At 41.2% G+C, this 12,458-nt stretch overlaps 1 long non-coding RNA gene across 1 annotated transcript in view; it reads left to right on the forward strand.

The window, feature by feature from the left end:
- Positions 1-12,458, forward strand: part of LOC138683705 (uncharacterized) — a 154,782-nt gene that overhangs the window by 98,077 nt on the left and 44,247 nt on the right. The window contains exon 2 of the long non-coding RNA XR_011323111.1: positions 9,687-9,863. This is a non-coding gene — a long non-coding RNA (uncharacterized lncRNA). The remainder of the gene's footprint in view (positions 1-9,686; positions 9,864-12,458) is intronic.

A 12,458-nucleotide genomic window follows, 5' to 3' on the forward strand; every position in this document is an offset into this window, starting at 1 on the left:
GAATCCTAAAGGATCTGACACCTCCACTGCAGATCTCATGTCAATTTTAATTTCTTTAGCTGACTTCCACTTCTGTAGAATTAACTTCTTTCCAATTAGACTTGCCCTTAAAATAAAATGCCCTTGATCTTTGCTAATATTTGTAATGGAATCAAAATCCCCAAGGATAAAGATATTAGGATTCAGAGGCAAGTCTATGCTCATTTTTGTATTTACTTTTCTATTACTTTTCTTTAAAATTAATACTCTCCTCAGCCTGGATTCACGCTTGGAAGTCCACATGGACCAGCTACAAAACAGTGCTCCCACCTCCCGACTCTCCCCACACATCCCTGTACCGGGGAGGCAGCAATCTCCTCTTCATCAGAGGGACACGTTCTGGGTGCAGTCAGAATAAGCCTGTTTCTGAAGTTTCAGATGGAAATTAAAGTAGTATCTTCTCATAAACTTAGAGGTTAGAGAGGAGCAGAAATCTTGGCCACATTTCCACTGTGACTTGTGAAAACTGACTTTGTCCTCAAAGTCAGTTCTTTGTCTTCGAGCCTACAGAGCTGGTCAGACACTTGGACGCAATGGTGGTGAAGACCACATTGCCCTGGTATTTTGGACTGCTAAGTCTTGGCTATCCAAAATAATTATGCTTTCCTCCATCAAAGCACTTTTTCTATCAAAGGCATCTTCATTTCAGGAGCCATTTGAAAGTGTTTTCCAGTTCCTATATGCAAAATGCAATTTATGTTCAGAATTCTGTTGATATATCTCATTACAATTTTCTTGCATGAATCTTTTACCTCAAGGTCCCCAGTTATTACCAATACCACAACTTCTGGTGGCATAGGCTGGGAGTGAAATATCTGATTAGAGAATGGGCATTTATTGGCATAGTGAAGAGAGAGTGGATGGGTCACAGGAGGCTGGGAACCTCCAGCTATTCTGCGAGGTGAAATGGTCTGTAAGATGTTTTAGGCTGAGGTCAAAATGAAAGAAAGCACAAAACCAGATTAAGTTGCCAATCTCATCCAGAAGTTACATACCAGACCATCCTGAATGCTCTTCTAACCTAAACTGTTTGTACATCAGTCTTGAAACACTGCTCTGATGATGGGAACTCAAAGCTGGAACAGAAACTTAAGTCAGGTCACGTTTCCATGTATTGCCAGCTCAGAGGATGGGTAAATAGGGCAACACCCTTTCATTTCCCACGTGCAGGTAACTGCTCTCTGCTACTTGGCTGTCAAAGTGAGAGTAGCAGGAGACAGGAGTTTGCATGTTCAGGTTGCTGTTGTGCCTGCTGCTGCCCAGGAAGATGAGCTGAAAACCATGGCACTGTACTAAACCTTGGTGGTGGCAGCAGCTGAATCAAGCTCAAGGGAAAAAGGGGAAAATGCAGGAAAGAAACTGACATGAAAATGGCATTCTCCCATTTCTGGACATCAACCCCCAGTATATCATGGCGATTTCATAGACAGCTGCACACCCTGGGACAGAAAGGTCAAGTGCCCTTTGTTTGAGGTGCTTTTCCATTCCCATTTGTCTGAGGCCATGACAGACCTGGCAATGCCTCATTACAGACCTGCTCACTGAGCTAGTTAATGAGCAAGCATATGGAAAAAACATGGCCAAAACTTCCAGGGGTTGTTAATCTCCAAGTCTAAAATTGTCCAGTGGTGGTAAGAGTGACGTGCAGCCTGCTCCTGCAACCCGGTCATATGAAATAGTCTAGGCTGTGTGTATCACCCCATAATTTAACTGAAGTTCAGCTGGAAGACGTGCAAGCTCCTCCATCCACTGGTAGGACTCAAGGCACCATTTCCAGAGCCCAGCCTGCTTTCCCACCTGATCCAGTCCCTTTCCTCTTGTGAGTAAGAAAACAGATACAGTGACTTGACTCTTACCCAATGCCCTGTCGATAATGATGTCCAGTGTTTAACCTAATTACACTCACACACAGCTACTGCAGGGGCTGGGGCAAGGCTGCTTCATGCATGGCACCATGCGTGATGCAATGACCCTTGCAAGCAAGATCAAGGCCAGTGTGGGGAGGTGACTTGTTGCTTCTCTGTCACTGCTGAGGTGACTGTCATTAATTCTCTGCCCTTTCACCCCTGTGTAGTGGCCATATTCACCAGAGACCCATTTTAACGTACTTAATATGTACACAGGCTTCTGTCATTCCCTCCTGCCCACCTGCTTCTTTCTCCCATTTTCCAGGCAGCCACCCCTGGTGTGTCACAGGAGCTTTCACAGGGAGCTGCACACCAGGGAAGGAAAGGTGATGTGCTGTTTGTCTGAGACAGCTTTTCCATGCCCAGGGCATTCCCATAAATGAGAGGAGTTTTAGGACTATAACAAAAGCAGATAAAGGGAAAGAATAAAGAAGCGTAATGAATGAAACTGTCATTAAGCATAACGTAAGCAGTTTCTTCACGTTATCTGAGGTTATCCAGACTGACAAGTAAGCAATGCTGTTGTCAAACACTTTAACACAATGGGATGCCATCTGTGTGCAATGCACTGGAGCCACAGATGTGCCATGTTTAAATAAACTAAAGCATAAAAGAAAGCTCTTGACCAACGCAGTGTATAAAATCAGTGAGTCTGCTTTTTCAATTAGCATGGTGAGAAGCACTCCCTTCTGCCTCCTGCTTCCCCAATTAAAGATGCTTTACTTTTTTGGACCATTGCCCTCAAAATGCTCTTGCACTAATTCAAGTGAAAAGTTTCACATTCCATCAATTGGGAATTTTACCATAGGAAACATGGCCAGTTCTTCTGTCACAATTACATTTTCTTCTGCTTGCTGCTTTGGTGGTTTAAACTAGCTCTCACTTCCAACGGCCTCTCAAGGATTGTCTCCTGTACTCATAAAATCCTCAGAGGGAGGGTCCATGTGATTCTTTTGCCACCTCTGGCAGTTGCTGTATTGGAAAGAGATGAGGAATTCTTTGGTAAGAAAAAGTATCCAGCTTTACATTTGTTTAAAGCCCTTCCAGGAGACAGCAATTCAACAATCACAGCTCCTGCAGCTCAGGAGGAAAAATGATCAGTGCATTGACAATATTTGGTCGGGAGCAGAAGCTCTTCTCTCAGTGATCATCAGGGCATCGCACGTCCTCCCGGGACAGACCCACACGGCATTGGGAGCTTACATCCACTCTGAGAGCCTTCCCACACATGGGGGGTAGCTGCTGTTGGGTCTGGGGTTTTTGCACTACAATAGGAAAAAAAATATGCATTTATGGAGAGGGGAAGAGGGGAAGGAAAGGGGGAAATCACACAGTGATGGCTAATAACCTGAGGTTAGAGCCTCTCCTAGACATATGTAGGACCATTAAAATTTAGGGAGGAGTAAGAAAGCAAATATGAATTCCTCCCTGTAAATTTTCAAAGCAGGGCGTAAGAGGGCTGGGTTTACAATTCTTCTGTTTTCCTGATGTCTCTGCAGATCTAAGCCTTGGCTCTGTGCTCATTTTCTGTATTAAAACAAATGACAGTGCATGAGGGGAAAAAACCCATACACCTTAACGAAGCACTCAATATACATGAAATTAGGGCAGCAGTTAAGTACTGCCTTTTGACTGAACACTTCTTTTGAAAGCAGCTTTTATGCTATAAAATCAGCAATAGAACATCTCTGGGTTCAGTTGACCTCCACGCTTGAGTCTAAATATTCAAGATGTATGTTACGTCTTCTGGAGCTTTGATCTTGTGTTAGAAAGAAAAATATAATTATTATCATGTTGTTCAACTCATTTGACAGAGGGCCTGATATTTCAGGAATGCTTTTGAGATGTCTATGTTGAGAACAGAAGGATGCTGCATTCCTAATTAAAAGGAATAAGAGGTGCAGTTTGATCAGCATGATGCTCTAGCTGAAAATAAAGTACCTAAAGACAATGAAGCTAATAGCTAATGAAAGAATTGTTTGCACATAAGATGAATACGGAATGACTGGCCAAATCTCTCCCTGACAGAGACAATTTAATTACATTTCTTCACAATAACATTGCCACTTGCAGGACTGTAGGGGTCTGTCAGTTCCCAATTTAAATCATGATTTCTGAAGTTGAAAATACTGTTCCATCCCAAAACACAACAGGCACAGACATGACATATCATATGAAGTGGCATCCAAGAGATGTGGGGTTTTTTAGCAAGTGAAAAATACTTTAATCCTTTGAAACATGATTGAACGTCAAACAAAATGCAGGATCGTCAGTCTTCAGTGCTCAAAAAAATGCTGTGTTATACTCTCCCCTTCCAAATTCAAGGTGTTAAGTAAAAACATTGTTTATATATACACACACACAGACTTATAAACATGTACACATATACATATATGTATGTACATGTGTACATATGTGTGCATGTGTATATATACACACACACATAAAAGGAGCTTCTCATTTCTCCTCTCCATTTGTAAGCTATTATTAGGTACCTGCTTCTCAAGTGAAGAACTTCTTTTCTTCAGTCACTAGGCCAGGTGAATTACTTTTTTTCCTTGGTTTTTCAGTCTTTCTTTTTTTGGTTTGGGGTGGATTTTTTTGGTTCAGTTGTTGTTGTTTCCTGTTTTTTAACACAGTCTGAAATTTTAGGACTTTGAAAAATTGTTCCAGACATCACATCATATTCATAAGGACTTGAGTGCTGAAAATGGAAGTTAAATGGAATGTAGGCTTAGTAGATTATTTGGTTTAGTTAAAAAAAGAAATAAACACTTCACTTCAGAGGAATGGGAATTAATTTCATTACCTTTCACAATTATTTTCAAGACTGAGTGTGAAAGCATGGTTTAAAGAAATTGGTTGAAATTAAAACACTTTACTCTGAAAATGCCAGCAAAGGAGGTTTCAACAAGATTAAAAAAAAATCATTTTCCAGCTTCCTTCTAAAGTAGGTATCCAGTTAAAGACTCCATTGCCCAGAAGACATCTGCGTGACCAGGTCCATCACGTGTAGCTGTTACAGAGTAGGTATAGTTGTTGCTTCAGCCACTGAGACCAAAGGCTGGATGGAGACTGTCATTGGGATGGGGCAGCTCTATGTCTGGCCGTGGTCTCACCCTGTCCGCAGGTCACACATATCTGCTACAAATATTGCATCTTACCCATTGATACATAGATAAATCTTACTGTTAACGTGACATTTTGTAAGGGCTGTGTTAATTAAAGGGATGTTGATTATCTTGTGTAAAGGACAGATGCCCAGGTCAGAATAAGTTGGCTGCCAGCGACAATCTCACTGTGGCCACTGGAGTTCGGTGCAAGCCTCCTCTGATGGTGCTGCTGATGCACCTCAGGGTAAAGGCTACCCCAGGTCATCCCCTGGATCTCCTGCACTGGTCCTTGGTCTTTCACGGCAGAATTTCTAAAGTACAAATGAGTTAAGGCTCTTGGAGCAAGTACAAATTTGGTCAGTATATCTGTTCAATGGATTTCTGTTGGTAGCACATGCAAACGTGGAGCTTGCTGGCAGCCAGCACTTATATGTGCTAACATCTGTTTTAACCTCAGTTTTAATGTCTGATGTAATTATTTAAAATGCTGCAATATGAAATGAAATGAGATAGTGCTTCCTTTAATATTCCTTTTAAAAGATAAGGATGTTTCATATTTTTCACTTAGAACTGCCAGAAAAATCTTGATTGAAATGAAGTTTCAACAAAACTAAGGAAAAAAATTAAAGCTTTGAGTGAATATTTTCTCCTGGCTTCAGACAAGCTCTGCTTTCATTGCACAGGAGTGACTAAGAGAACCTGAGTTTCTTTTTCCCTCAAACAAATTAACATCCTTACACATGCTCTGAAATGATCATCTTCTTTTAATTCAACACAGAAAAAGGCATATTCATCTTTTAAGCAATGATAGAGAAACCATTAAAACATGAATTTCAGCAAGCATCTGGAGCTTTTATTTCTTCTAATCTGCATGACATAGTTTCCGTCATTTCATAACAATGTATTCACTTTGAATGGGACTTTAGATGCTGTATGAGTTGCAAAAGATAATGAACTAAACCAACTCGAAGTTGCCTACAAGGATCTTGTGAAAATAAATACCATAGTAGTGAAACCTGCTTTAGAACTTGGCCATTTATTTATCCATCTCCACTTACATTTATCCCGTGATAGGCATAAAGACAAACTATGTATTAGGTTTATGGTTGCAGTTGCCTGGCATAGGGAAAGCAAAACAAGGAGCACATTTTAATGTTTTCAACAAGAAAAATATGTGTGATTTTTGTATGCCTCTGACTTTGGGTATTTTTTCTTCCCAGTTTCTTTTTTGTCTTCATGCTGCAATTCTGGAGTAAATGATGGTAACCACAAGTAACATAGTGCTAGGCTTTTAAGAACTGAAGACCCATTATACAATCAGTAAGGAATCATACAGGGTAAAAAGAAAATAATCATGGTCTGAGTCAACACAGACCGAAATGAACAGACCAAATCCTCTGATCCACTGCATATATATCACCTGTTTTAAGATTTATTGGCATCTTCCCACTAGACGGTACCAAGAAATAAATTGCTGGTAGTGAGACTCTATTCAGCAGCAGTGGGAAAACCATGGGCTCATTACCAGTGCTGGTGCAATTCCGTGTGGACATGAGGTTTTCTGTTTCTAAAGAAATGCCCTTTTCATGGGGTGCTCCCTTAAGAAGCATCACCAGTGGGAATAAAAATGAATGTGCCTAAAACAAGGACAGTGCCCCTAAGACTTTATGCCTATCTGCCTGCTTTCTATCTGACCCTAAATTAGTCCTCAGAAGGTGTAGTATTTAGGACAGATACCGGGTACAATGTACCTTCTCACAATTAGTAGAAAGTGCTGTTTTGTATTTAAAGGGTGAAGTGGGGCATGATGAACATATGGAAAAGGAGACCTTTATAAGTGATGGAGCCTTCAAAAGGAATTGCTAATTAGTATGCATTTGATGTGTACTATACCAATTTTAAGACTTTGCCTGGAATAAATTGCTATGTTGGGTGTTCGAAGGAGTGGTGAGATTAGCATTTACAAAGGGGGCAATTTTCTGTCTTCTTGACTCTGTTAAATGGAGGAAATAACTTCCAAGACTGAAGCAGTAGTTAGCCCATCAATCATCCTCACAGCTGGAAACTGGGGATCCCAAATGCTGAGATGAGTTAATCCGTCAGTTAATAAGTTCATAGTGGCACCATATGGCGCTGGGCCACTCCACACTGGGGCAAGGACAGCACTGTTTACACAGGCATGCTGCTTTCTCAGGTACCTCCCCGCTGGCAGATCCCTTTGTTCTGGAGGATCAATTTACTTTGCACAGTAAATTGACTGAATTGATTGGTTCAGAGCACGTAATTGTTGGCTAATCCCAGGGAATCATGTCCTGCCCATATGGGAGAGACAAAGGGTGCTGGCAGTGGGTGAGTTCCTTGCTCCATCCTGAAGGCTATTTTCTCCGGACGTGATGGACATTGATTAAAGCTGCTGGTAGGTGGATACGCAGCCTGTATTGACTTTAAGTGACAGAGGGAATGGGAGGACCGGCTTCCTTCAGTGAGGCTGCTTTATGTTTCTCAGCCTGGCTGCTGTCACTAATTGTCCAGGGGGAGGAAAGCATACGAAGGTCAGTACCACCGGTTCGAACAGCAACCAGCACTTCTTTAAAACCCAAACACCAAATCATAGGCTAGCAAACAAACAAGCAGACAAAAACCAAGGTGTTTAAAGCCGCACGAGCAGGGCAATTTAGTACAAGGCACAAATAGGTCATCTCTCTGAATCAGATAAGGGCTCACCCAGATGTGCCTAGCCACTGCAGAACACATAACTTTCTAGCTTTAACCTTGAAATTCTTCAGTTTTGCAAGTATGTTTGAATATTTCCTTTCAAAACACGATGGTTATGTTTTAACTTAAGTAATAAAACTCAAATCAGTCTGCAAATGTACAAAGTACCCCATTTAATCTTTTCTTTTTAATCAAGCTTCTTTTCTATAACCAGTGCCTTTCTGATTAGTTTCCAACAGAAGTGGTGGAATCACTTCACAAAAAAAAATATCTTTTTTTTAGCAAGCATAATAAATAGCATATTTCAAAATATCAAAACTAGATGTATTTGGAAACTGTGATGTAGTATTAAGTACAGCTTCCCAAAGCTGGGATCGTAGCACTGATCAAATACAAACCCACATTTGTTAGAGGGTTTCCCTGTCTTGTTTCCACAGCAACTTTTTAGTGTAGGTTGTGGGGACTTTTCTTAACTTATAACTTGCTGTTTATTTCAATCCCTTTGAAATCTGTGGACTGAACTTGATTGATAAGTATGACCTAGTATATTTAAAAAACACTCTCTCTTAGGTATATTTCAAATCTGAACTGAAAGACCTAACTCATAGACAATTGACTTATGAATTTAATTATTTTGGAGCTATTATGTTCATTTTATGGTATGTTGCTTTTAGATATTCATCTCAGTGTGCAGAAGTCATCGTTCTGACAGCCAAACAACTATAAAAGGTAAATGTCTATTCCCTTCCCTTCCTCCTTCCCTCTTCCCCCCTCCCCCTTTCCCTCCCTTTCCCCTTCCCCAAAACCTGTTCATTTATTTTAACAAAGAGGTGCTGGAAGGAGACTCGGGCGCTCAGGAATTTTTGTCTGAATTCTCCCAAACTTCAAGGAAAGTTTGTCTTGTCTCTTTTCAGCAGTGAGAGCCAGACTTTAGAAAACTACTGTTCAGGAACCTTCTAGGATGAATTTGAAAGCATCAGTGGCAAACACCTTCAAAACCAAAGGAGGAAGCAGTAAAGTAGTGTATCCAACTTCCACAGCAATATATAAAAGTTAGATGTGATTTTTTTTCCAAGACACAGAGCAGACAAAGGCACAGTGGACAAGCTCAGTTCATCCAGTAAAAAAAGCATCTCTTCACCTGCACTTTACTTTCTCAGAAAGTAGTTCTGCACAAAAAATAAGAAAAAAAAAAAAAAAGAAAGAAAGAAAGTGGAAATAACTGAATATATGTACCCTTTCTGCTCCTGTTGCCCTTAAAGAAAAGAACCTCAAAAGAACTTTTTTAAGACTAACTTAATTTTGTGCATAAAAGTAGAAAAGATTTTCTATATGTTAGTGACTGTGCTTTTAAATCCCATAGAAGATTAGGTCATACATAGTGTAACATTAACTATAATAGAAAATTCTGATTGCAGGGTCTGGGTTCAAATGAATGATGGAACTTTTGGAGGGAAAGACAGAAGAGAGGGCTTTGTAGATATTAATATTGGGAATGTGTCTATTTTTAAAATAACAGACAAAAATATACATTAATGAAACTTTTCCCATCAGATTATTTCATATTTAAAGAAAATAATGTTGACATACAAACCCCTCAAAATTCCTGAAGTAGTAACCACTAGCCTTTTGAGAAACAAAATCAAAATTTAGTATCCCATAAATCAAACATCCCCTTAGCATATTCATAACATGTACAGTATTGTATAAATGAAGTATGTAATATATAAAAAGATAGGTTGGTTTAAACTAAGTTTCATTTCAAAGCAAATATTTTGTAGCTGAGCTCCACAGACCTCTCAAAAGCTGGCTTTCTAATGGAAATACAAAGGTATCTTCATATGGAAAGCACTTAAAATCACTGCTACAACAAAATAAGATGCACCTTATGATTTTATTTTTTTTTCTGAAGGTTGCTGTGGTTTGAAAATTTATGGCGTCATCACTGGGGAAGGACAGTGACTGGCACATTGACGGTCATCTTGCTCTTCCTTGACCTGGATTGAGCAGGAGAGAGTGTGTAAAGGGGAAGAAAAAGCTGCTTCACATGATTACTCTCAGCCCATCAGCACTCCCTGCAGCGCTGCTGGTAACAAACGCTCCAGATAAAAGTGTTTAATGCAGCTCTCTGCACCAGTCCTGCTTGCTAAGCTGCGTAGCACATATGATATGTAATAGGACAAGGTATTTCTAAACTCCAGGAGTACTTCTGAATGCACTCCAAACAGCAGCATTAGTGTATCAGGGTAGAATCAGTTGTGGCTACCTTCAGTTCAAGTAAAAAGATGGTACAAATTCTAAATGCTTAAATCCAAGGGATTCCATATTCTGGGTTGTCGGTTTTGATTTTTTTTTTCTCTTCCATTTTTTACTGATTTCAGATATTTCCAAGCATAAGGTAAAGGCAAAATGGCAAGATGTTTGGACATACCCTCATCACTCTTTGTGAATTCCCACTAGACTTGTCCTCTCTCTGCACAACCCACAGAGAAGATGCCTGAGGTTGCGAGTGCCACCCAACACGGAGGGGACAGACGGGTTCTTTTAGGGATCTTTGGCAGAATGTTGGTGGCACTAAATCATAGTTACAACTAAAGCTTTATTTTCTTAACAGAATATTATGATTAGCGTAGCCCAGAATTTATTATTAGAATGGCACAGGATTTCTACAAGCAGAGTCAAGGTAGCACAACATGGAAGTAGCATAATACAGAGTTTATAATGAAACTGATTTTGTGGACGGTGCCCTGTGGTGTTGGGCTTCCCTCCCCTGTTTTGGGGCCATCCCCACCGCCGGGCTGGCCGGGTGCCTGGCACCTTCAAGGCCAGTGAGGAGGAGAAGTCATCGGCCCGGCGGCTGGGAACCTTGAGGCTGGCAGGGAGGGGAAGAAGAAATCTGTTTGGTTTGTCTGGTTGGTGCACAGGACCTTCGGGGCCCGGTAATGAGGGGAAGGGAAGGAATACGTGACCCGCTTGGTCACAGAAAATGGCCGCTTGCCTCATCAAATGGCGTTAGTTATGCTAACCCCGTTACCGGGGCTGGGAGCAGGGGGGACTGGTCACAAGTAGCTGCCAGAATTTGTCCTTCAACCCATGCAGCTGAGGTCAGTGCTTTGAAGACTGAGATCCCAGAGGAACCCCGATGCATCCTTGCTTGTGATCCAATCTTACCTGGGAGCCCCTGTCAGCGCTGGGCTGTACGGACATGAAGTACCATGGATGTCCTCTCCCAAGGAGCGTAAAGGACTTACCTACACTTTTCATCCTTAAAACCAAGCAGAAACATCAGGTGCATGCTGCTCTGGGATCCAGTGGCTGAACACCACTCAGCTGGTCCAGTTTTTACCCCCATTAGCTCTTCCTTCTCTTCCAGAGCAGTAGGAAAACGCAGCAAGCAGCATTTCCCCTCATCCCTGCAACTTCTGGCACATGGGGCAGGACCTTGGCAGAATTGCCACCTGAATTTGGGCGGCCAGCTTACCTAAATCAGAAAGTCTGAGAGACCTGACACTGAGAGCTTCAAAAAAGCAATTACATAATGGTCTCAAGGCAGCATGAACTCTTGAATTTCCCTTCCGGAAAGTTTCAATAATTTCTTGCTTTATTAAAGTCCTCACATGAAAATGAGCTTGCAGAAAGTGCCTGACCTTCCTTACGCTTGCCACCTCGCAAGGTCCACAATACCAACATATGAAGGAACAAAGGGAACAGCAAACTTTGGTTGATTTGCTGCCTGTCTTTAGACAGTATCTGAATGCCAGTTTCCTGTTTTTGCCTGAATATGTTCTTTGGACATACTATAAACGCGAAACATGAACCTCTTTTGGCTTGTACACATAAAGAGTCACAATTATTAGGACTAGAGGTGATCTCAAATAGTTCTTCTGATATCTAAAAGATGTGGTTTGTACAAAGAACAAAAAGCTATGAACTTTTCTGCTTCTTTATTTGCTGAATATAATTCTCCTCAAAGAAAAGAGTTTCTTTGCATCAATCAGCTTCACAACTAACCACACTGCTGGAGCTTCAAATTCTTGGCTGCAACGGTAGGAGAAGTTTTTCCATTTTTCCTTTGGGGACAAGTCATCCACTTCCCATATTTTTTAAGTCAGCTGTGTTTTTTTAGACCCTTTGTAAATCAGTCTTCCCATGTTCATGTGCTCCTTACAGACAGTATCTCCTTGGCTGGTAATTGCAGACGATTTAAGCCACATTTTTTTCATACGCAGAGAAAAAGACCATAATGCAACCACTCCCTATGTAACAAGGTGCAGTGGAAAAGGACAGAAATTGTGCAGGAATTAAGATTAATTCTGCTTTTTGTTTACACACTCACGTAACTGAGAGTGGAATTTGAGGTGCCGCTGTAATGACCCACAGCAGTTCACAGCAGGGAACTGCCTTACCTGCTTATTTCATATCTATCACTCTCCATGTTTTGGGGGTTTATGTCCAAATATTGAGTGCAAGTCTGGACAACCATAATCATAGCACTAATTGAGGATATTTTGCTGCTGCGTGTGATTGTGCATGCCTTCCTCCCACAAACCCCCAGGCACAAACTGACGACCCCAGGTAAGAAAGTTGCTTCTGCAGTGGGGTCAGACCCAATTCCCCTTGTGGAGATGTGAAAAATAAAATCTATCACACCATCCTGCTAGGCTGCACTGTCCAGTTCGCATAG

Source organism: Haliaeetus albicilla, chromosome Z (genome assembly GCF_947461875.1).
Source record: "Haliaeetus albicilla chromosome Z, bHalAlb1.1, whole genome shotgun sequence".
NCBI classification, from domain to species: Eukaryota; Metazoa; Chordata; class Aves; order Accipitriformes; family Accipitridae; genus Haliaeetus; species Haliaeetus albicilla.